The sequence below is a fragment of the Thalassophryne amazonica genome, chromosome 4 (assembly GCF_902500255.1).
Source record: "Thalassophryne amazonica chromosome 4, fThaAma1.1, whole genome shotgun sequence".
Taxonomy (NCBI): domain Eukaryota; kingdom Metazoa; phylum Chordata; class Actinopteri; order Batrachoidiformes; family Batrachoididae; genus Thalassophryne; species Thalassophryne amazonica.
In genome coordinates this window covers 53,397,345-53,423,713 of record NC_047106.1, presented here as the reverse complement: position 1 = coordinate 53,423,713, position 26,369 = coordinate 53,397,345, and the positions used below count along the sequence as shown (strand labels likewise).

At 41.1% G+C, this 26,369-nt stretch overlaps 1 protein-coding gene and 1 long non-coding RNA gene across 2 annotated transcripts in view; one reads left to right on the top strand and one right to left on the bottom strand.

The window, feature by feature from the left end:
- lsamp (limbic system associated membrane protein) overlaps positions 1–26,369 on the top strand; it is an 888,177-nt gene that overhangs the window by 478,367 nt on the left and 383,441 nt on the right.
- On the bottom strand, positions 15,171–22,224 carry LOC117508247. Its single transcript, XR_004560028.1, has 3 exons — positions 22,097–22,224; positions 20,361–20,367; positions 15,171–15,181 (listed from the first exon to the last, which is right to left on the bottom strand). It is a non-coding gene; the product is annotated as an uncharacterized LOC117508247 (long non-coding RNA).

The following is a 26,369-nucleotide window of genomic DNA, read 5'->3' as shown; positions in this document are numbered from 1 at the left end:
AATCAGGGTTTGCTGCCCCCAAGAGCAAGCAGCTCTCGGTGTTCCAAAGTGGTCCTCCTGCCAAATACTATTCAGGTCTACACGAGCTGGCATGGCTGCATTGGAAATAATTAGATTAAGTTACTTTAATTTTGTGATACTTACATATATAAATAATTTAAAAGATAACCCTCTGAATACCGATTATACCCTTCATAAATGTTTTACCTGTTATATGAGCAGAAGAGACAATATGGGAAGTATAATACGACTTGGGCATGATTTCATTTAATAAATTCCACAAAAAAATGTGCTCATCATTAGGGCTGAGCATTTAACTGAATATGAAATAAAGTTAGAACATCTCACTGACGTAATCTTACTCAAGATGGTTAATTCAGCTAATATTAATAGGTTTCAATAGAAAGTGTCAGACATCAATATCTGACATCTATTTGACAGGCTTTGATCACTTTTGATGTAACCAAGCTCGGTCAGACGTGACCCTCTCCCTATGACTTATGGAATATATTTTGCAGTCCTACATCACAGCAGAGATTAAAAATGAATCATTTTTGTATAGATAGCAGAAAATCACCTAAAACAAATTGTCCAGGTTGTTTGGGGTGAGACCGTTGGTGATGTAGCAAATTAACACTGTAACAATGTTATATATAACGTCATTGCTTTTAAGATAAGTCAACAGGAAATATTAAATCAGTCTCTTATCTTCCAGTCGAAAGTTCTCATGAAATGCACCTTTGTAATCGCGTGACACAAGGGATCGTTGAAACTCTAGTAAATCTGAGCAGTGTCCCTGCCTTTTACAGCCTGTTCCACAACCTTGTTCGTGTGTGACAACAGCTTTACTGAAGTCATTTTTTTAATAATGGTATAATAATGATATAAAATAGTATAAAAATATAAAAAAAATCATTAAAAGTGTTATGGCTTTGTGGTGATGGATGGAGAGCAGCTCCTTAACTCAGCTGCTGTGCAGCGATCAGAACGGTGTAAACCTATGGAGTTAAAATTGTCTCATTAATATTTGTAAATGCACACAGGGTGATCTACAAATAATCATTGATTTGCAAATGTGTTCAGATATCCACAAATGCAAATTTCATATTTGTAACTTGTAAATTGGTCTTTGCAAATAATGTTGTTTTTGCAAATATAAAACTTAATGTGTAAAAAAAAAAAAAATACATTTGTAAAACTGGAAATTGTATTTGTGAATTGAGTTTCAGCATTTGTGGATCACCAATTACACGCATTCATCGCTTTCCTCTGCGACGTCATTTTGAGACATTCTTTTCGCGAACACAGATCCACAAACAAATGCTGACTGATTCACAAATACACACGCACACTGGATGTCCACTAGATGGCAGTGTGGTTCCATTCATTGATGTGGCAAGCTGAAACTATATGCTCCCGGATGACTCTTTAATCGTGATCATTACTGAGTATTTAAAATGCTTATCGCAAAGTGTTCTTTTTTTTTACGACATAGTGCCAGTTTTATAAGTCCGCGGACGCTGATCTGTGTGTTACAGGTACAAATCAGTTTCCTCGGATCCGCGGAGCCTAGCTGTTGCGATAGTTGTCGTAAAGCGGGACTGGTTGGTTGCTGCGGTGACGCTGTGTGGCTCCTGTGCGAAGCTTAGCTAAATGTAGCAACTTTTAGAACTTTCACTTTGTCTGTGTCACGGAGCACGCACAGGCGCAATGCTGTTTAATATGCTTATTTGAACCACTGCGTTAAAGAGTACAACACTAACCCCTCCTTTCCCATGATGAAATCCGCGGACACATAATTTAAAAAAATAATTCAGCTTGTCACATCAATGAATATAATACAACATTATTTGCAAAGACCAATTTACAAGTTACAAATATGAAATTTGCATTTGTGGATATCTGAACACATTTGCAAATCAATGATTATTTGTAGATCACCCTGCGTGCATTTACAAATATTAATGAGACAATTTTAACTCCATATAAACCAAGGATGCCTGGAGGTAAATTTAAAAAAAGGGGGATGTCCATACACCCTGAGACGTGACAGTGATGCACTGTAAAAAAAAAAAAAAAAACAGGCACGTAAAGTGAAAGGAATCAAAGGCCAAACCCTGCACGCATGCCTTCCTTTTATGACACCTTGATTAATACATCCGAGGATGCCACAAATGCAGCCACTCCATGAAATGACTGCCGAAGGGTTATATAAATAAACTTTGATTGATTGATTGATTGATGTCACCAGATGGTGCCCGAACTTCACCGGGTATTTCTACCCTTACCCGTGACACCCTCCAGTTGACAGGTCAGCAGTGGGGGCCAAATTACTGCATCACTCCTTGATATTCCAAATGCAGTGAGCACCGTCCACCCAGACTGAGCTGGGAACCCTCCACACCCCACTTCTACTGACAACAGCCATGTTTGCCACCGTATACCTCTGCATTCCTGAACAAGGTCTTGGTATTTTAGGCTCTTCCTCACCAAAGCTTGATTGGTTGCAGAGATATAAGAGAAAATATGTTTTTCAAGCCATTTTATTGATGACCTTGACCTTTGTCCAGTTGGTGAAAATTGGTGAAAATCTGTCCAGTTGTTTTTTGTTTTTTTAAGTTCTATACACACAGACACACACAGACGCACACACACAGAGAGAGTGAGGGAGAGAGAGAGAGGGAGATAGAGAACCAATTACAATATCCCACTTCACCACTTTGCCACCATGCAGGGTAATAAATAATTGTTCATTAATCTTAGTTAAGGTAAAAGTTTTAAATAATTATGACGTGGTGGAACTTTGCCATTTCCTACCTTTGTACTTATTGCTGCTTTTCAGTTTCATAATGAACATATTGCAGCTGACAGGTTTTGAAGTATGTACCCTAGGATTTTAACTGGCGTGTCTGTTTGACAACTGCACAGTTGCAACCTTGTTTCAGAATAGACAGAAAGCAGAATTTCCATCCTGACTTAAGTAGACGAATAAATAAATGGATAAATTGACTTTGTGGTGCAAAAAAGTGCCAAATTCACATTTTCTCCCCAGTCCATTCTAGACAAACAAGTGTGATCCAGTCTCATCCAACCATCTCACATCCAAATAAACCATTCCAGCTGCTCTTCTCTGTCAGACCGAACATCGTTAACAGGCTGTGGCTTCACTCACACACTGAAGCAATTGTTTTTCTTCATAGAGTATTCTCTCGAACTTTCCAGCTTCAAAGGAATTTAGAAAGAAAGCTGTCTATTGTGACTGCGGATGAATTTTACTTTAATGAATAGGCCAGCTGACAGTGTGCTCAGGAAGAGATTACAACCATCAGTTGATGTCCCAGACTGACAGATTCTTCTGACAGTGACGTCTTGGAAGGGTGCACCGGAGCCAAAGCCTGCGCTGCCAAGCAACATTAAAGCTGATCCCAAACTCCCGGTGTCACATCAGAAGAGTCCCAAAGCCTGGGGTTTATTGATTGAGGATCAACACGTGAGATAAGAACCTTAGAGTAGCTTATAATCAATGATCAAAGTAACACTTTGGGGGGGGAACAGCTTTGAGGTGCGTCTTTCGCATGCCGCGTTCAACGTCATATGAGTTGTTACTCTTCATGTGGATCACTGGTTGAAGGTGAGATCTTTTTTTCTGGTTTCTGGTGCAATCACAATGAAATACAACACTGCAAGGAAGGTTAAGACAGCCTAGATTTATGAATAAAACATAGTTTGATGTTTGTTTGTTTCCTTTTATCAACAGAAAATCAGATTTGAAATGTTAAAACATTCCTTTTCCAAGAAAAATCAAAAGTAAGACATTTTGTTTTCTATTTTATAAACTAATTCTCAAATGAGAAACATTTCTGTGTAGGTGTACTGCCTGCTATATGACAACACAGATAACCGTCAATAGGCACTCATAATTAAATTGCCAAAAACGAATTAAAACTAATAATTTGTATGGCAGAAAATCACCCAAAAACAATTTGTCCAGGTTGTTTGGGGTGAGACCATTGGCAACCACCATCAACATGACAGATAGAAAATCTATGTGTTCATTTGGTGGTAGGTATTGGAAGAAAATCTGAGATTATCATGACCACAACCACACTCTAAAAAAAGGAACTGCTGTCTCATTGATAAAAATTGATGTACCAATTTGCATAGATTTTTTTTTAAGTTACTTCAACTTAGTTATTTCAACTTTCAACTGAGTTAATGCCACAAGACTTCTCTTGTCAACTTAACTTTAGTTAAGTTGAAAAATCTATGCAAATTCTTACATTACTTTTTCTCACTGAGAAAACAGTTCATTTTATAGAGTGCAGTCTGATCCTAAGGGGAAAAAAATGTCTCTACATTATTTTGAAGCATTCACCCAAGGAATATTCCAGCCAAGTTTGGTTAAAGGTGACCAATCTGTTTCTAGGTATGTTAAGTATACATGAAATACAGTGTTTTCTCCTGGAAATATAATGATATCTGCCAAGATTTCATTCTGGCACCTGCACACAAATGGAAAAAGTTCAACTGGGTGTGATCAGTGGTGCCAATGAGCACATATACATTGTATACTGTAGTGGCGACAGTAATATGCACCATTTCCTTGGTGCCGGTTTTGGTCTGTATTGTGTAATAGTTTGTTGTTTGCTAGATCAGTTAAAATTACAATTCAGCCAATTTCTTGTCACCAAGAAGTTGTTTCATAGGCAGTGCCATGTTTTGAGTGGTTAAATAAATTGCAGTATATACAGGTGCTGGTCATATCATTAGAATATCATGAAGAAGTTGATTTATTTCAGTAATTCCATTCAAAAAGTTAAACTTGTATATTATATCCATTCATTACACACAAACTGATATATTTCAAATGTTTATTTCTTTTCATTTTGATGATTATAACTGACAACTAACGAAAATCACAAATTCTGTATCTCAGAAAATTAGAATATTACTTAAGACCAATACAAAAAAAGGATTTTTAGAAATGTTGGCCAACTAAAAGCATGAACATGAAAAGTATGAGCATGTACAGCATTCAATATGTAGTTGGGGCTCCATTTGCCTGAATTATTGCAGCAATGCGACGTGGCATGGAGTCGATCAGTCTGTGTCACTGCTCAGGTGGTATGAGAGCCCAGGTTGCTCTGATAGTGGCCTTCAGCTCTTCTGCATTGTTGGGTCTGGTGTGTCGCATCTTCCTCTTCACAATACCCCATAGATTTTCTATGGGGTTAAGGTCAGGTGAGTTTGTTCATTTATCTACCATAAGCCGTCTCCAAAGGCGTTTCAGAGAATTTGGCAGTACATCCAACCAGCCTCACAACCGCAGACCACGTGTAACCACACCAGCCCAGGACCTCCACATCCAGCATGTTCACCTCCAAGATCGTCTGAGACCAGCCACTCGGACAGCTGCTGAAACAATCGGTTTGCATAACCAAAGTATTTCTGCACAAACTGTCAGAAACCGTCTCAGGGAAGCTCATCTGCATGCTTGTCCTCCTCATCGGGGTCTCAACCTGACTCCAGTTCGTCGTCGTAACCGACTTGAGTGGGCAAATGCTCACATTCGCTGGCGTTTGGCACGTTGGAGAGGTGTTCTCTTCACGGATGAATCCCGGTTCACACTGTTCAGGGCAGATGGCAGACAGCATGTGTGGCGTCGTGTGGGTGAGCGGTTTTCTGATGTCAATGTTGTGGATCGAGTGACCCATGGTGGAGGTGGGGTTATGGTATGGGCAGGCGTCTGTTATGGACAAAGAACACAGGTGCATTTTATTGATGGCATTTTGAATGCACAGAGATACCGTGACGAGATCCTGAGGCCCATTGTTGTGCCATACATCCAAGAACATCACCTCATGTTGCAGCAGGATAATGCACGGCCCCATGTTGCAAGGATCTGTACACAATTCTTGGAAGCTGAAAATGTCCCAGTTCTTGCATGGCCGGCATACTCACCGGACATGTCACCCATTGAGCATGTTTGGGATGCTCTGGACCGGCGTATACGACAGCGTGTACCAGTTCCTGCTAATATCCAGCAACTTCGCATAGCCATTGAAGAGGAGTGGACCAACATTCCACAGGCCACAATTAACAACCTGATCAACTCTATGTGAAGGAGATGTGTTGCACTGCATGAGGCAAATGATGGTCACACCAGATACTGACTGGTATCCCCCCCCCCCCCAATAAAACAAAACTGCACCTCTCAGAGTGTCCTTTTATTGTGGACAGTCTAAGGCACACCTGTGCACTAATCATGGTGTCTAATCAGCATCTTGGTATGGCACACCTGTGAGGTGGGATGGATTATCTCAGCAAAGGAGAAGTGCTCACTATCACAGATTTAGACTGGTTTGTGAACAATATTTGAGGGAAATGGTGATATTGTGTATGTGGAAAAAGTTTTACATCTTTGAGTTCATCTCTTACAAAATGGGAGCAAAACCAAAAGTGTTGCGTTTATATTTTTGTTGAGTGTATGTAACATAATTTGGAAAGCTTGTATATTAAGCTAAAATGAACTGATAGCATGAGATTGAATACCTTTAAAGAGGAACTATGCAACATTTTTATCTTAATTATACAGTTTTGGAGTAACTGTAATGAATTTTTTGAGGAGAATGGGGGCTGTCCCATCCCTCTCCCTGCACACAAAGCATCTTGTAGTGGAAAACCAACCTTGCAACTTTAAGCTGCGTTTACACATAACGACGACAAGTCACGAATGCCACAAAGTATACATTCTTGGCCACTGATCACGGATGTGATGATTCGGGGCAGAGGCATCAGGTGTCCTCAGGAACTGCTGCAACCTGTTACCACACGTTACGATTAATGATACATGTTGCTGGAGAATTATCAGGAACCATTATGCATGGTCAAGAATAACGTTCCGCGATGTTGCGCACTGTTGCGCGCTATTGCACATAACAGCGCATCGTTAAGTTCTGTCACGTTGTGAATGAGGTGAATTGTCTCCACACACACACCCATATTCATCCAGATCGCTCCAGTTTTTCAGAAGAACTTTGTGACTGCATGCGTAGTTGTGCTCTGTGCCATGGAGTGGTGCAGAGAGGAGGAGGAGGAGACGGACAGAGCCAGATGTGTGGCTTCATGCGGCTCGCACGTTATCCCAAACATCAGGTACATGCAGCAGGTGGAACACCTGCAGAAGCGTGCTAAGGATCACTGAAATGAGACTTTTAGCCGACTTGGTGTCAGCAATCAAACTGAATGTGGTGCAGCAGGGTTTAATTGTGCACACGCTTCTTCCTCAGCCGGACTGGAGGACGTGCGGCAATGTCTGGCAGCACGTGAGTCTCCTCTCGCTCCTCTGGTTCCTCTGGCTCAGACTCGTTCTCTCGCTCAATAACAGCAGGTGGAACACCTGCAGGAGCGTCCTGAGGAGCTTCAGCAGGAACTGTGGACCGACACTTGGCTGACTTCGCGTCACTGTTCGTCTTCAGCATACTGCATCAAACTGAACCCTGTGGAGCTGAGTTTAATTGTGCGCACGTGACAGAAAACTGATTCGTTGTGCACGCAGTGAAATGTGACGCCGCGTTACAAGTCATGTCAAAACTTGACAGTTTTCGTGTCACTTCGTAATAACGCGTGACAGTTTGGGCTCCAAGAACCATCACAGGAACCACTACGAACGTTGTCACGTTCTATTAAGGATCACTACTCATCAAGACAGATCAACACACTCAGTTGTGACCTCCACGACGTGAGATGAAATGAGAGTGGTGTGTGACATTCGTGGAAGATTTTTTTGACAGGCAAAAACATGTGCCACGAATATCAAGAATATCATGCACCAACACGTACTATTAAGAAACATATTCAGATGCATTAAGTCACATTAAGAATGTCAGGAATGTGTCACGAATGACTGAAAAATGACATTCGTAACGCGTCTTGGTTATGTGTAAACGCACCATTAGGCACGCCGTCCATTGAATGAGAGTCTCTGGTCTCGTGAGAAACATGAACTACTTTACGGCAGTATAACAACACATATCTAAAGACAAAAGTCTGCTTAGAAGTTGTGCACAAAGAACACAGAAAAACTAGGAATCATTTCAGCACTATAGCAAGTTCTTGGCCATAAAACTTGTAGAATAATGGCACAGTGGATCAAGTGGATAAAGTCAATTGTGTTGTTAACCTTTTGTGGTTTGACATCATTTCATAAAGTTGGGTTTTGTGCTTCTTGTATGTGACATGGAAAAACTTACTTACTTGAAAAAACTACATTGTACACTGAGCTGTTTGAGAATTTTGTTTTTCCAAGGCCATTGTGGTTCCAACTGTTTAGAGAATGGACTTCCTATTCATTCTGAATATTCAGATTTATTCAACCTGATGTGCATTTTAAAACTATTATCATGTGATCAAGGACTGTTTTTCTAACAAGAAGTTACTGCTGAAAGAAGCTTGCGATTGTTGTGTTAACACTAGGTTAGACAGAAAATCAATGAATAATGCATTTTATTCTTTATATCTCCAGGCCAAAAAAACCCCCTGCTTTTTATTTTGCTTTCAAAAATATAATTCATGTCACTCCATGTAATTGTCAGTAAAATGTGCAGATAGACAAAGCTGAGAGGAAGCAGGGTTTCAGTACAATAGTACATGCCTGGCGATTGGAACCCCCACCATGCCAGAAATACACACACACACACACACATATATATATATTAATAATGGCAATGAAAAAAAAGCCAAATATCCATTAATTTAAAACTCAATCATCATTCCAGCAGATCTGCAGAGCTTGGTTCATCACTGCAGTGCTGAGAATATAATGTTCAAAGTTGCATTAAAGCCATTTGAAACTGTTTGAAACTGAAAACATATGATCTGAAAGAGGGATAAAGATATGAAGGTGAAAGATTTAATGGTGAAAAACACTGAAACTGTAAAAATGTAGGATTTTAAACTGAACATGTAAAATCTGCAATTAAAAAAGTAAGACCCAAATGACCAAAATATGTATGAAATTACAACATAATTGTTTAAAAAATTTAAAAATAATTTAATTAGAATTACATTTAAACTGATGTGAATACTTTGTTTGGATTGTGAAACGCTTTAACGTCAAAATGTCTTTTTTTTCATATTCTTCATATTAACAAAACATTTGCACCCACATTTAACACCACGTTGGACCAGAAAAATCCTAGGTTCTTTGTGCAGAGTGTAACATTGGGTCCACCATTGGAGATGCACCATACTGGGTTCAAACAAATGTACTGGTACAACTGTTAAAGTACAGCTTATGCAATTACATTGTTATGTATTCACATGTGAGTTATATTGATGATTTCAAACTATCATAATTTACATGACCCACTGGTGAAGACGTTAACAAACGCAGAGTGAGCTTATCTCAAGTCTGCACTTAGACAGTAACTTACCAAAAAATTGTACATTTTGTCTTTCATGGTAGCTTGTACTTGAGCTTTCAGTGTCCCTGTCCAAGTGGTGCTCTGCTAAAATCATATGACCTGACTTCCCTGCATTTTCTCCTCATTTTATTAGCTAAGGCTCATCAGAAAAGTAAGATCTGATTCCATACAAGCAAAGAGGCGCCACCTTGTGGAAGTTGTCTGAAGCCCTTCGATGCCTGTTGCTAGCATGTGAGGTGATGTCCATAGGCTGTGCATACACTAGACAAACTGGACGCCACCCATAGGATTTCTATTGAGACCCAGTCTCACCGATAGAACGCCCCCCCCGCCTTCACTGCACATGTGTCATTTCGGAACTCAGCAGCGTCAATTCACTGATTATCACCTCATTTCTGCTTAAAAGTGCACTCCAGTCATCATTTCTCTCAGCGACAGATATCTGAAGCTTTTGTACAACAATCATTTCCAGATGAGTTCAACATGATTTCATAGTAAAGGATGGAGGAAGTGATCAGAGCACCACAGCAGCACGTCAAACTGAGATGCCTATGTCATTTTGGAGCATCAATAGCACCTCGTTTCTGCTTAAAATGACCTTATTTCTGCGTAAACTGACTTTAGAATGATTTTAAGAGGTTTTACTTCATCGTCTGATGGTTAATAATCACATTATTCCCTTTGATCGCTTTGGGTATAGAGAGTCAGTCTCAGATGTACTGCTGTGGTCTCAAATCACGCATGCGCAGTGATGGCAGGGCAGACCAATTGCAGGGGGACTGTGCAAACTGCAACACCAGCTTGCTTCCAAACAGGCTAGCTTATAAAGTGCAGACCTGGTAACCCGTCCAAAAACGAAAGAAAGGAGCAGCACCCTCGGCTAAAAACTGCAACCAAATGCTGCTTCAGCTTCAAATTTTTAACCAGATGGAGCACGATCAAACAAATTTCAAGCCATAGACACCACAAATGCCCTGTTAAAGGAGGTCAAACATGATTGAAGCCGTTAAGACTATGGATACCTGAAAGTTACCATGTACTAGCAACGACTTCGAGAATCGGGATGAAATTGGATACCAATTTCAAATCTGTTGCCAGTGATGGCTGTAATCACTACATATACTAAGTTTGTTCAAGATTGACAAAGCTGAATCGAGATGTTACTATGATGCTTCAAAATGTGTCACAATTTGCTATTCTGGATTCAACGGGAAGGAACGGCACTCCGTGGAACAGCCCTGCAAGCTGGTGACGTCAAAGCGGAAATGACGTAAGGCCTGATGGCTCCTGTGATTTTTTGAAGCAGTGATACTTTGATGACTTTTTAATGAAAGTACCTGTTTCAGTGCCTGTAACTGCAGCACATGTTCACCCCATATATTCCCACTGAAAAGAATTTATTTTTCTTTTACAGAGTATCAATGAAACTCTACTCTGTAATTGCTAAAATTAGATAACAAGAAAATTCAGCATGCACCCTGAATGTTTTCCATTATTAAAAATTCAGTTCGGTCGATAAACCTGCTAGACCACTTCAGAAAATGTGCCGTCTTCTTTTTCTGGCTGCAGCCAACTATTTCCAAATGATTTTCTGTTACATGATCTGATGTGACCCTTACCTTGCAGTCAACACCAAGTGATGAAAATTCCTTTTTGAGTATTTCCATACAGTAGCTGAGTTGATCTGCCTACTGTGTCAGCAATTTTTCATATATCATTATGATTTTTTTTTTTTACTGAAAATTCATATCCTGATAGACAGGAACTGATTCAGTTTTCAAGGTCATAGGTCAAAGGTCAAAGTCACGAAAAATGTTGGAATATTGGAAAAATCTCTATCTTTAACATTGAATGGATTTTCAAAAATTTATAACTCTTAAAAAGATCAAATTTCTTTCATATTTGAGAGCATTATGTAGGATGGTATCCTTTATCGACTGAGAAAAGTTTGATCCGGACCTGATTCAGATTACAGATTTTGTGGCCATTTAGATTTTACATTGAAAACCCCATTTAATGTATATTTAACATTATATCTCACACAAACGTGCCCCAATCACTCTCATATTTGAAAGAGAGGTGCAGACTGGCACTCACTATCACCTGACAAAATTTGAGCTAGATCTGATTCTGACTTGTTATCAGTCAGAAACCAAGTGCCATAAAGCAATGACAAATTGTGCATAGCAGAGATAATCAATGTTCTGTGAAAATTATCTGAAAAAGAATTCAGAAACCGAAAAAGTTGAAAAAAGAAACCCTGACAACACCACAAAAAAACTTTGATTCAGTTGCATGAACTAAATACATACTCCTGACATTTCAGCTTATGAAAAGCCCCTTCTAACAAGACTTTGACCTTGAAAATGTTTTTCCAAAGTAAAAATTTGTGGAATTGAAAACTGCTATTGGCGGAGGTTTGCACTCTACGAGCACAGTGCTCTAGTTTAAAAGTATCAGTCATTCAGTAGAAACTGACATACAACCTGCTGGTTTTATATTCTAAGTTGTGGACTCTCTTCAAAACTTTTAAAATTTTAATAACATTTAAAGCTACAGTGTGTAGAATGTAGGGCTTTGTTTCTGTGTAGGCTCTCAGTTGTCCAGGTGGTTTCCATAGTAGAGAAGCTTGAATCTTCGACTGGACTGGGTTGCTTGATGCGAGGACGTTTCGCTTCAGATCTCAGAAGCTTCCTCAGCTAAAATTCTTGCTCTGGTGGTCTGACTTCTGTCTTGACTCTTGTAGAGAAGAATAATCAAGAAGTCACAAAAGCTGGAGTTTTAAACCTAAACAGACCCCTCCTACCAAGAGGCAGACTGCTATAGGCTAGTGATTAAACAATAGCTCTAATTAGCACCTATTGTGCTCTAGTTAGCACCCTCCTAATGACAGGGCAGCTGTCCCTCCTAATGATGGGACGGAAGCCTCTCCTGATGGCTCCCTTGACGACTCTGCTGATGACGTGAATGACACTTTACCATGAACAAAAGACTGAAACTCCTTTGACCTGAGTACCCCATTGTAAACAGGGGACAAAGCGTGTCTCAGACCCCCCTCCCCGGTTAAGGCTGGGTTTCAAATGTTTCACAAAGAATGCCTCCTTGACCCCTCTCTCAAACCATTTCTTCTCTCTGGCTAATATTTTAACTTCCTTGTCCTCAAACGTGTGGTTAGTGTCTTTAAGGTGGAGATGAACTGCAGACTGAGGTCCACTGACACCCTCTCTGCGGTGCTGGTATAGCCTTTTGTGTAAAGGTTGCTTAGTCTCACCTATGTAGTGTTTGTTACAGTTTTCCTGACATCTGATAGAATACACTACATTGCTCTGTTTGTAACTAGGGATCCTGTCCTTAGGGTGAACTAATTTCTGTCTCAAGGTGTTAACCGGTTTAAAGTAAACTGGGATTTTGTGCTGTCTGAAGATCCTTTGTAGTTTTTCCCCTACTCCTGCTAAATAAGGGAGACTCCTCTTCTTCTTCTCTCCATCTCCTGTCTATCTGGTCTCTTTGTTCTCTGGGACTTCTGCACTTTGTCCAGGGACCATCGTGGGTACCCACATACTGTGAGGGCTTTCCGGACAAGTTGTTGTTCTTTAGCCCTTCCCTCTGCAGTTGTGGGCACCTGTAGGGCTCTGTGTTGAAGCGTCCTGATCACCCCGAGCTTGTGCTCAAAGGGGTGGTTTGAGGCAAAGAGCAGATATTGGTCAGTGTGAGTTGGTTTTCTGTAAACCCCTGTCTGGAGCTGCCTGTTCTCTCCAATCGTAACATCACAGTCCAAGAAGGCTAAATGGTTGTTTCTGGCATCCTCATGTGTGAACTTGATATTGGCGTCCACCGAGTTGATGTGTTGTGAAAGTCCTCAACTTCCTGTTGCTTGATTTTAACCCATGTGTCATCAACATATCTGAACCAGTGACTGGGAGAGATGCCCGTGAAAGACGTCAAGGCTGTCTTCTCCACTCGCTCCATGTACAGATTGGCCACAATGGGGGATACCGGAGACCCCATCGCATAACCATGAATCTGCCTGTAGTAATTCCCCCTAAACAGGAAATACGTGGTGTTAAGACAGATCTCCAAGAGTTGGCAGATGTGGTCTGGTGTGAGTTTGGTCCTTTCAAGTAGAGACACATCCTCCAGCAGTCTCTGCCTCACAGCTGAGACGGCCTCAGCGGTGGGGATGCAGGTGAACAACGAAGTCACAACAAATGACACGATTGTTTCATCTGCCTCCAGCTGCAGGTCCTTGATCTTGTTCACAAAATCTTGTGTGTTCTCCACATGGTGTTCTGAGTTACCCACTAGAGGAGCCAAAATCCACTTAAGGTGTTTGGCCAAATTGTACGTGATGGAATCTGTGCTACAAACAATAGGCCTGAGTGGCATGTCCTGTTTGTGGATTTTGGACAGTCCATAGATGCATGGAGTGGCGTCCCCAGGGTACAGGCTGTAGTATGCCTGCCTGTCGATGAGTCCCTCTTTCTCCAGATTTTGGAGGTAGTTAATGATTTTCTTCTTATAGCCGCTCGTGGGGTCTCTCTTCAGATGTTCGTATGTATTGGAGTCACTGAGCAAGTTGTTGATCTTGGCCTCGTAGTCCGATGTCTTCAGGACCACCATGCATCTGCCTTTATCCGCTGGCAGGATAAGGATGCTTTGGTCCTTTTTCAGTGCTGACAAAGCTTTCCGTTCTTTTCCTGTGATGTTGGACGGAGGTGGCTTAGCACTGTTCAGCACTGCTGTGACTCTTAGTCGGAGGTCCCCAGCTTCTGACTCTGACAGACTATTATGTTTAATGGCTGACTCTACTGCAGTGGTGTAATCTACTGTCGGTATATGTTTAGGGGTCACTGAAAAATTTAGTCCTTTAGCGAGCACATCCTTTTCTGTCTGTGTAAGAACCCTGTTAGAGAGATTCTTTACCCAATTTTCCCTGTTGTCACTAATTTGTCTGGGTGTATCTTTAAAAATACTCCCACTGAAAGTACGCCTTTTCTGCACTAAAAGGTTGTGAAACTTCCTGATTTGCCGCTCCTTACTTTTTTAAATGCTCAGCCATTTGAATTTTAACTAGGAACTTTGTGATCTTATTATGAGCCTCTTCCCCCACGAAGGTTTCTAACATTTTGTGCAGACTATCAAGATTATTTTGGAAGTCTAATATTTTAAAATGAAGCCTTCTAATTCTAAGACCCAAAATCCTCCTAAGGTAACTGTGCTGGATCTTTTCTGCTGTGTGACCTGCTTCTAGTGCCTTTTGCTTCATGCATTTGGGAATAACATTGTTTTGTTTGCATCTCAGGTTAAAGTGGTTTCTAAAGTTAGCTATCTTTTTAGCAGTCTTTTCCAGCTTATGTACCAGTGCCAGGGCCTCATGCCCACAGTTGGTCACAATGTTTCTGTGTAGGCTCTCAGTTGTCCAGGTGGTTTCCATAGTAGAGAAGCTTGAATCTTCGACTGGACTGGGTTGCTTGACGTGAGAACGTTTCGCTACAAATCTCAGAAACTTCCTCAGCTAAAATTCTTGCTCTGATGGTCTGACTTCTGTCTTGACTCTTGTAGAGAAGAATAATCATTATTCTGTTAATTTTTCTTTAAGAAGCCCTCTTATTCTGCACTCTTTACCTGTATTAATTGCACCTGTTTGAACTTGTTACCTGTATAAAAGACACCTGTTCACACACTCAATCAATCACACTCCAACCTGTCCACCATAGCCAAGACCAAAGAGCTGTCTAAGGACACCAGGGACAAATCTGTAGACCTGCACAAGACTGGGATGGACTACAGGACAACAGGCAATCAGCTTGGTAGAAGACAACAACTGTTATGATTATTTATTAGAAAGTGGAAGAAACGCAAGATGGCTGTCAATCTCCCTCGGTCTGGGATTCCATGCAAGATCTCATTTTGTGGGGTAAAGATGATTCTGAGAAAGCTCAGAACTACACAGGAGGACCTGGTCAATGACCTGAAGAGAGCTGGGACCACAGTCACAAAGATTACATTAGTAACACATGATGCTGTCATGGTTTAAAATCCTGCAGAGCAGCAAGGTCTCCCTGCTCAAGCCAGCACATGTCCAGGCCCATTTGAAGTTCACTAGTGACCATTTGGATGATCCAGAGGAGGCATGGGAGAAGGTCATGTGGTCAGATGAGACCAGAATAGAGCTTTTTGGAATCAACTCCACTTACCTTGTTTAGAGGATGAGAACAACCCCAAGAAAACCATCCCAACCGTGAAGCATGGGGGTGGAAACATCATATTCTGGGGGTGATCTTCTGCAAAGGGGACAGGACGACTGCACCGTATTGAAGGGAGGATGGATGGGGTCATGTATTACGAGATTTTGGCAAACAACCTCCTTCCCTCAGTAAGAGCATTGAAGATGGGTCATGGCTGGGTCTTCCAGCATGACAATGACCCCAAACATACAGCCAGGGCAACTAAGGAGGGGCTCCGTAAGAACCATTTCAAGATCCTGGAGTGGCCTGGCCAGTCTCCAGACCTGAACTCAATAGAAAATCTTTGGAGGGAGCTGAAACTCGAAACCTGAAAGATTTTGAGAAGATCTGTATGGAGGAGTGGACCAAAATTCCTGCTGCAGTGTGTGAAAATCTGGTGAAAAACTGCAGGAAATGTTTGACCTCTGTAATTGCAAACAAAGGCTACTGTACCAAATATTAACATTGATTTTCACAGGTGTTCAAATACTTATTTGCAGCAGTAACATACAAATAAATTATAAAAAAAATCATACATTGTGATTTCCGGATTTTTTTTTTTTTTTTTTTTTAGATTATGTCTCTCACAGCGGACATGCACCTAAGATGAAAATTTCAGACCCCTCCATGATTTCTAAGTGGGACAACTTGCAAAAGCGCAGGGTGTTCAAATACTTATTTTCCTCACTGTATATATATATATATATATATATATATATAAATGTGTGTGTGTGTGTGTGTGTGTGTGTATGCTGTTTCCTGGTTGCTAGTGCAAATAAACAAGTTTTAAATGCTCATTTTATGAAATGGAAGATAATACATATTGCTTATCAAATCAAATTAAATCAAATCAATTTTATTTATATAGCGCCAAATCACAACAAACAGTTGCCCCAAGGTGCTTTATATTGTAAGGCAAGGCCATACAATAATTATGGAAAAACCCCAACGGTCAAAACGACCCCCTGTGAGCAAGCACTTGGCAACAGTGGGAAGGAAAAACTCCCTTTTAACAGGAAGAAACCTCCAGCAGAACCAGGCTCAGGGAGGGGCAGTCTTCTGCTGGGACTGGTTGGGGCTGAGGGAAGAGAACCAGGAAAAAGACATGCTGTGGAGGGGAGCAGAGATCAGTCACTAATGATTAAATGCAGAGTGGTGCATACAGAGCAAAAAGAGAAAGGAACACTCAGTGTATCATGGGAACCCCCCAGCAGTCTAAGTCTATAGCAGCATAACTAAGGGATGGTTCAGGGTCACCTGATCCAGCCCTAACTATAAGCTTTAGCAAAAAGGAAAGTTTTAAGCCTAATTCTAAAAGTAGAGAGGGTGTCTGTCTCCCTGATCTGAATTGGGAGCTGGTTCCACAGGAGAGGAGCCTGAAAGCTGAAGGCTTTGCCTCCCATTCTACTCTTACAAACCCTAGGAACTACAAGTAAGCCTGCAGTCTGACAGCGAGGCGCTCTATTGGGGTGATATAGTACTATGAGGTCCCTAAGATAAGATGGGACCTGATTATTCAAAACCTTATAAGTAAGAAGAAGAATTTTAAATTCTATTCTAGAATTAACAGGAAGCCAATGAAGAGAGGCCAATATGGGTGAGATATGCTCTCTCCTTCTAGTCCCTGTCAGTACTCTAGCTGCAGCATTTTGAATTAACTGAAGGCTTTTCAGAGAACTTTTAGGACAACCTGATAATAATGAATTACAGTAGTCCAGCCTAGAGGAAATAAATGCATGAATTAGTTTTTCAGCATTACTCTGAGACAAGACCTTTCTAATTTTAGAGATATTGCGCAAATGCAAAAAAGCAGTCCTACATATTTGTTTAATATGCGCATTGAATGACATATCCAGATCAAAAATGACTCCAAGATTTCTCACAGTATTACTAGAGGTCAGGGTAATGCCATCCAGAGTAAGGATCTGGTTAGACACCATGTTTCTAAGATTTGTGGGGCCAAGTACAATAACTTCAGTTTTATCTGAGTTTAAAAGCAGGAAATTAGAGGTCATCCATGTCTTTATGTCTGTAAGACAATCCTGCAGTTTAGCTAATTGGTGTGTGTCCTCTGGCTTCATGGATAGATAAAGCTGAGTATCATCTGCGTAACAATGAAAATTTAAGCAATGCCGTCTAATAATACTGCCTAAGGGAAACATGTATAAAGTGAATAAAATTGGTCTTAGCACAGAACCTTGTGGAACCCCATAATTAACCTTAGTCTGTGAAGAAGATTCCCCATTTACATGAACAAATTGTAATCTATTAGATAAATATGATTCAAACCAACGCAACTCAGTGCCTTTAATACCTATGGCATGCTCTAATCTCTGTAATAAAATTTTATGGTCAACAGTATCAAAAGCAGAACTGAGGTCTAACAGAACAAGCACAGAAATGAGTCCACTGTCTGAGGCCATAAGAAGATCATTTGTAACCTTCAATAATGCTGTTTCTGTACTATGATGAATTCTAAAACCTGACTGAAACTCGTCAAATAGACCATTCCTCTGCAGATGATCAGTTAGCTGTTTTACAACTACCCTTTCAAGAATTTTTGAGAGAAAAGGAAGGTTGGAGATTGGCCTATAATTAGCTAAGATAGCTGGGTCAAGTGATGGCTTTTTAAGTAATGGTTTAATTACTGCCACCTTAAAAGCCTGTGGTACATAGCCAACTAATAAAGATAGATTGATCATATTTAAGATCAAAGCATTAATTAATGGTAGGGCTTCCTTGAGCAGCCTGGTAGGAATGGGGTCTAATAGACATGTTGATGGTTTGGAGGAAGTAACTAATGAAAATAACTCAGACAGAACAATCGGAGAGAAAGAGTCTAACCAAATACCGGCGTCACTGAAAGCAGCCAAAGATAACAATACGTCTTTGGGATGGTTATGAGTGATTTTTTCTCTAATAGTTAAAATTTTATTAGCAAAGAAAGTCATGAAGTCATTACTAGTTAAAGTTAAAGGAATACTCGGCTCAATAGAGCTCTGACTCTTTGTCAGCCTGGCTACAGTGCTGAAAAGAAACCTGGGGTTGTTCTTATTTTCTTCAATTAGTGATGAATAGTAAGATGTCCTAGCTTTACGGAGGGCTTTTTTATAGAGCAACAGACTCTTTTTCCAGGCTAAGTGAAGATCTTCTAAATTAGTGAGACGCCATTTCCTCTCCAACTTACGGGTTATCTGCTTTAAGCTGCGAGTTTGTGAGTTATACCACGGAGTCAGGCACTTCTGATTTAAGGCTTATCACAGGAAAAGGTAGGGGAGGATGAATTCCCATTGCTAAAGAAGGGAAAATGTGAAAAGAAACAAAATTTTGACCATCAATGACATAATGTAGTGTTTAGCCTCACCACTAGAGGACACTAAATCTTACATACTGTAGCTTTAAGACAGACATGGATGGGTGATCATACATATTGCTTATCACAGAAAAGGTAGGGAAGGATGAAATCCCATTGCTAAAGAAGGGAAACCGTAAAGGGAAACAAAATTTTGATTGAGACCAGCATAATGCAATCTGCACCCTCACCACTAGGTGACACTAAATCCTACAGATTGTACCTTTAAGACAGCCAGTGATTGTAGCAACGTCTTGAGTTTTTTGTGTGTCTCAAACCCATTCATCACAACACATCTGTTGTGTTGACTCTTCAGCTTGGGATGGATGTACACAGGAAGCACTCTGACAGAAAGAACAAACACTTTACATCTCTGAGCATGTGGGATGTAATTACTGAGGTGTTATGAAGATGAACATTAAAAGCATGGCAAACCTGCCTCAAGACATGAGAAAACTAAATGGAGCATGAGCCCACAAAACCACTTAGTGTAGCCCTTAAGCTTAGCCCACATTTACCAAACTACTGGCCAACTGGCTCAGTGAAAACCTTCATCAATCAAAAGCGTTTCACACAGAGAAGGCCTATTTATGTCTCAGACAGACCTACTTAATCACAGAGGGTTTCTTTTAAAACAATACGCCTTGAAATTTTGATTATCTGTAGCTATCTATATAACGTCTCCTCATTCATTTTGAGGAAATGTACATAAATCCATAAACTGCCAAAAATAACGGCATATTTTTCCGATGTGAAGTCTGTGTTCCTCTCTGGCACTTGTTTGAGTTGAAGTTGAAGCAGAGCACTGTCCAAGTGATTAATTGCTCACACGCTTGCACACATACTGCAAAACGTGCGCACGTCCAGTCAAACTCTGATAGAGAAAGTGCTTTACTTTCAATCAGATACAGAGTAGACATTTGAAGTTCTGTGAAGTTCATCTTAAATTACTCTGTCCCACAACTGAGTGCAGATTAGCATCCTACGCTACAAGGTTATCAGCGCCTACACATATACATACTAATAAACACATGCACAGGCACGGCTGAAATGTTTGCAAGCTACCTTTACTATGCAAATATTCAGTGTACACAAAAGCACTTATAATTTGTCACTCTGACAACACCTGTCTGCGTTTGTCCTTGTCTCTGTCTCTCTTTTGCTTTCACTCACTCACTCACACATTCATGCACTCAGTGATATTCAACATGTGGTTATGTCCATATGTATTTGGAGATCAGGGGCCTTGTGTATAAAGGCTGTGTATGCACAAAAACATGGCGTACATCCTTCTCCACTCTAATGTTAAGATGTATCAAAAGCGAAATGACCGTGGAAGTGTGCGGTGCATCATACAAAAAATCTGGCTGGCGCACGGACTTTTCTGCAGATATTGTTCCACTGGTGACACGTACAGGTGATGCTGGGAAACAGTTAATAATGTAAAAACAAGAAGTCATCAGAGTGATCTGCACACCAGAGACACAATGATGAGCAATTAATACACCCATGTGTTTCCAGTTATATGGTTGGATATAAAAGCACGTTTAAAGTGATGAGGAAAATGGTTTTAACAATGGCTGCATTAGCGTTGTTGGAGGACCTTGCAACTGGTGCAATACTATGTGAGCGTGTATTCAGGGAACACAAGGATTTACTTGCAAATGATGATAATTGGCTCATGAGCTGATTTTTATTACTAAAGCCCCTTTCACACCAGGCCTGCTTCGAGTTGTGTCATGTGGTGTCATGACAACGGCAAGTTGATGCAACCTAAGGCCACAATACCGTGAGGGACACAAAGAGCGATGCGAAACGGACGCCAAAAATTTAATTAAATGTTTAATTTTTGTGGATTTTCGGTGTCGAGCACTGGATGCAGAAAGGAACTAGTTTACACACAAGGTGAGGCAATGTAATGGTACTTAACGTGACTGGATGCCACACCCACACAATATAACGCTGCCCGACACAAATTTATGATTCCTGCTGTGCTCCGTTGTTGCCGAGCTATAAATCATGCAGGATTGTTGCCGCATACACAATGCATACACTGCTCAAAGATCACATGTGAACAATTAAAGGAAAAAAAATGCTCATTACAGCCTGGCCGCAGCTCCTCTTGCTCACCTCCTCAAGTTCTCTCACGATCGCCAGCGACAGGACATGTCCACATCCAGTATACTCCTTACGGAGGACATCTTCACATCTATGTTGTGAAAGTGTAGTGACACGGACCCACAACAAGGAGCACAAATGAACGGACAATAGAAGGAGTCAAATTTGAACACTTTACTGTTGTGAATGCCACAACCATACACAGCAGATTATAGAATGATACAAAGTCAATGGATAAAGGTGTTGTGTGGGCAGGCTCGACGATAGGAGACGTCCGTCTAGAGAAGAACCAGAACCACACGATTTCCTCTGCCACCGAACCCAAAGGATACTGGAGCCGCCAGGTCCCGAGTCCCTCAGGTGGCCACCGTCTCCGCGTGTCGGATCTGGTACTGCTGGCGAAGAGCAAAGACAGTCAAGTGTGGGTGTGTGTACACCCAGTAACAACAACGGTGGGAATTCCACCTCCACCTCAAATCACACACTCGTGCAGCTCCTGTTTAAGCACTTATCTGGAAAGAGTGAGAGGCGAAGACGTCGGCACTCTCACAAACCCCCAATCAGCTGACAAGGCACCACAGGACAACGGCTGGTAACAGAGCACACGTAAGTTATAATTCCTTTAGTACGGCAGAGAATATTACCTCCTTAGAAGAACGATATCTCGGCGACGTGGTGGAGGTGTCATCCTGCTTTTATCTGGGATGAAGTGCAGATGATCGGTGACAGCTGTCACAGTTGATGAGTGACAGCTGTCACCTCGGCTGTTCCTGTGAGGCGGCAGCACCCTCTAGTGCCTGAAGCCCGCACTTCAGGCAGGGCGCCCTCTGGTGGTGGGCCAGCAGTACCTCCTCTTCTGGCGGCCCACACAACAATCTACTCATGGACAGTTCGAGGCCGCATGCACATGAATGCCGCCTGCAGCTCTACGGTAGCTTTAACACAAATCAGAACGCACACCTGCAGCACGGGACAGGAAAAACGATAAACCAGAAAAGAAATCAGATAAGAGAAATCAGTAATAATGATCATTAACTCATGGAAATAATGTATTCTGACTTTTTCCAATGTATCAACTCCATCTGCATGTCCAGGCAGTCTGCTCTCCAGTCTGCTCTTCCCCCTGCTGTGCGTAACTGACAGAGACATTCCTGCGTTATTAGATATGCAGCATATGCAACTTGAAGCAGGCCTGGTGTGAAAGGGCTTAAGGCCACTGTTACTGGAGTTGTGCACAGAACTGCGGCCAGCCCAGAGCGCAATACGGCGAGGAGCCAGGGGTTGTCCCTGCCACATAGGTGCTGCCAATGCTGGGTTTCCCGGCAACAGGGGCATTCCAGCAGGAGCTAGCTGATCGGTCAGGAGTGTGCCAGTCAACCTTGAGCTGAGCCATGCCAGCTGTGTGGAACATAATCATCCGAATGTCATCCAGGTACATCACATTCCATCATTAAAGCGCAATTTGCAATGAGAGCCAGTTTCCCTAATGTCACTGAAGCTATTGGCTGCACACATATTGTTAAAAAGGCACCATCACATGATGAATTTGTGTTTGTTAATAGGAAACATTTTCATTCCATCAATGTTCAAACCATATGTGATGCACAAATGCATCTAACTAACATCGTGGCTAGGTGGCCATGTTCAACGCATGACTCATTCATCCTCACTAACAGCGTGGTTGGGGCAGCCCAGTCTCGTGTTTTGTTTTGTTTTTTCATGCTCCTATCCTCCACCTCTGTGCTCAGAACAGGGAATCGAACCTCAACTCAGAAATCCAGAAACACAACAGAGACAGCAGGTTGGTCGCTCGCTCTCTCTCCCTCTCCCTCTCCCTCTATCTCTGTCTCTCTCTGTGTGTGTGATCAAACCTGTGACTTTAAAATAAAAGCACACTCGCTGCATGTCGGTGCGCTCATCAGACGCCCTGATCGTGGCAGTAATGAAACTGTAAAAACCTCATGATGCAGTCCACTGTTTTCCAAGTGCAGTGATGTGTTCTGCACAGCCGGCAGGAGTGAACTGGGTTTAAATAGCGGCAAGGTACACGCGACTGTGTGCACACATTAAAAAAGCGAACACACGCAGCTGCAAGTATGAAACGAACATGGAAAAAGGCTGAGTACGCGTGCATTTTGGGCATATTTAAATGAAACACAAAGCTGCAATACGCAGCTCTACGAATACACCAATGTGAAAGGGGCTTTAGGCTGTGCTATGAACACACTTGGTTTTGTTTTTCAAATCTTAAATGACAGAATCTGGCAACTTCATGAATTATTCTACCTTCTGCATTTAACATGTATTCAACTTTTTCTGATAAAGATAAATAAATAATAAATAAATGTGTCAGTCACAGGTCTTGTGCATTTAACAGAATAGTGACAGCTTAATTTTTGATGGGCAGAGCGAGGTTCGAGCTTGGTGTATATCACAAATGTCTACATAATCTCACACCTGGGCTTTGATGTCTCGGTACACTGTTGGTTACTTCTAAATTGAGAAACTGGTTAAAGAATAGCAGGTTGGATTTGTGCAAGTTGCTGTTTGTGTCTCGATGGCTTCTGTCAATTGTCCCTAACATGCATGGTCACTACCATAGCACCGGGAGTTTGATTTTACATAATGTGCTTCATTCTTTCCATTTCCCAATGATTTAAAGAGTGTCCAATGATATGGAACACTTGAAATCACCTCTTGTCCTTTCACACTAAGTTGTTCATGAAATAATTTCATAATAACACATCTAGCCATGAAACACCCGATGTGTAATTACTTTTCTCTCTTAAAATGGGGTACTACACACAAAAAAAAGTGTTTTAAAATGCCAAGTCATTTCAGTGCATGAATTGCATAGTAATGGTCTCAAACTGGCAGCCAAGTTGCTAAATCTGACCCTGGAGCCAGAAATTTGTGGTACACAACTTGGTTATATACCTGAATAAGGCTCCTTTGAGAATTTTGAGCATTTTTTTCCCTTTGTTTTCAGGTTTGACACTCTCTTCTTGCCACAAATTGCTTAAAGCACACGTATTGAGCTCAGTCAATCATGGATCACATCATGCTGTATTATACATTTGCAATATAAAGAAGTGAGGCAGCACTGTGGCTTAGTGATTAGCACTACTAGCCTCAAAGCAAGAAGGTCGTGGGATCACTTCCCATCTGGTTGCATGTTCTGCCCATGTTTGCATGGGTTACCTCCGGGTACTCTGGCTTTGTCTCACTTTCAAAGACATGCAGGTTAGGTGAATTGGTAACTCCAAATTGACCGTACGTGTGCATGCATGTGTGTCAATATGTGTGCTTGTTTGTCTGTTTATATGTGGCCCTGCTACAGACTGATGCAATGTCTGGGGTGTACCCACCTCACACCCTATGACTGAACAGGCTTCAGCCCCCTGTGACCGTGGATTTCAGTAAGCTGGTATAGAAAGTCAATGAATATCAAGGCTAATGTGCTGCCTAGTTCTTTCACAGAAAGCTAGAAGAACACTTTCTGTCATAGCTCATCACCACATTTAGGGTTGTACAGGTTCTCCATTTTGCACGTAAGACTCTCAGAATCACCCTTTAAAATTTTTGTTCTATGTAGTGTTCAAGAGTGAAAATACCCCTTGAAAATCTGACAGTTGCATAATGGTTACCAAATATGCTGTGGCCATTACCATACAAGCTCTATGTGTGCCACACAGCACACGACATGGTGTGTAAAGTGTACTATCAGAATTTTGATTCTGATAGTGGGAGCTCTGGTTATATTGTAGAACTCTGCAAGGACATGTTTGTGTGATGATAATGTGATGCATTGACACAACAGCGTGAAAGATGGACCAGAGTCAACGGATCATCATGCTCAAAAATGTGGTGTCACTTTAGATAAGGAAATGGCATCAAGACAAAATGTATTTGAGTAACTTCAATTGAAGTTGCACATCAAAGCCGACCAAACACTGAAAGAAGAAGCTCTAAGATTTTCCAACCTAAGCCCTGTTTTTAGATGCTTTGAGGTTCAACTTTTCACTCATGATAGAAACTAAGACAGTCAGTATTAACATAGATTAGTCATGCCATAAATAGCTAAACTGCAAGACAAAGGAAGCCAAGGTGGCAAGCTAAAAACCTCAAAGAAAACAGCTTCTTCTCCCAACTGAATAGATGAATATGTGATTAGAAGTGGGTGGCAGCATGATGAGGATGCCTAACAGAGGAAACGTACACCTTTTCCTCAGTAAATGTAAAGAAACTTTTTAAAGCGACTGACAGCAGTAACTTACCTTGATTATGGATAAGGGCTCCTTCCTGTTATAAACAAAGACTGGAATATTACTGCAAAGAATAATAAACATCTCTAGAAGTTCAATATCATGACCACACACATACATGAAAATTCATTAAGGTATACAGTGGGGCCAGTCCATGATTGTGCAGGTTCTCCTACTTAGAAAGATGATAGAGGTCTGTAATTTTCAACATAGGTACACTTCAATTATGAAAGACAAAATGAGAAAAAAAAAATCCAGAAAATCACATTGTAGGATTTTTAAAGAATTTATTTGAAAATTATGGTGGAAAATAAGTATTTGGTCACCCACAAACAAGCAAGATTTTTGGCTCTCACAGACCTGTAACTTCTTTTAGAAGCTCTTCTGTCCTCCACCTGTTACCTGTATTATTGGCACCTGTTTGAACTCGTTATCTGTATAACAGACACCTATCCACAGCCTCAAACAGTCAGACTCCAAACTCAACCATGGCCAAAGAGCTGTCGAAGGACACCAGGAAGAAAATTGTAGATTTGCACCAGGCCTCAAGGTCCTGGAGTAGCCAAGCCAGTCTCCAGACCACAACCCCATAGAAAATTTGTTGAAGGAGTTGAAAGTCCATGTTGCCCAGCGACAGCCCCAAAACATCACTGCTCTAGAGGAGATCTGCATGGAGGAATGGGCCAAAATACCAGCTACAGTATGTGCAAACCTGGTGAAGACGTACAGGAAACGTTTGACCTCTGTCATTGCCAACAAAGATTATGTTACAAAGTACTGAGTTGAACTTTTGTTATTGACCAAATACTTATTTTCCACTATAATTTACAAATAAATTCTTTAAAAATCTGACAGTGTTATTTCTTGGATTTTTTTTTCTCATTTTTTCTCTCACAGTTGAAGTGTACCTACAGTAGTGTTCAAAATAATAGTAGTGCTATGTCACTAAAAAGATTAATCCAGGTTTTGAGTATATTTCTTA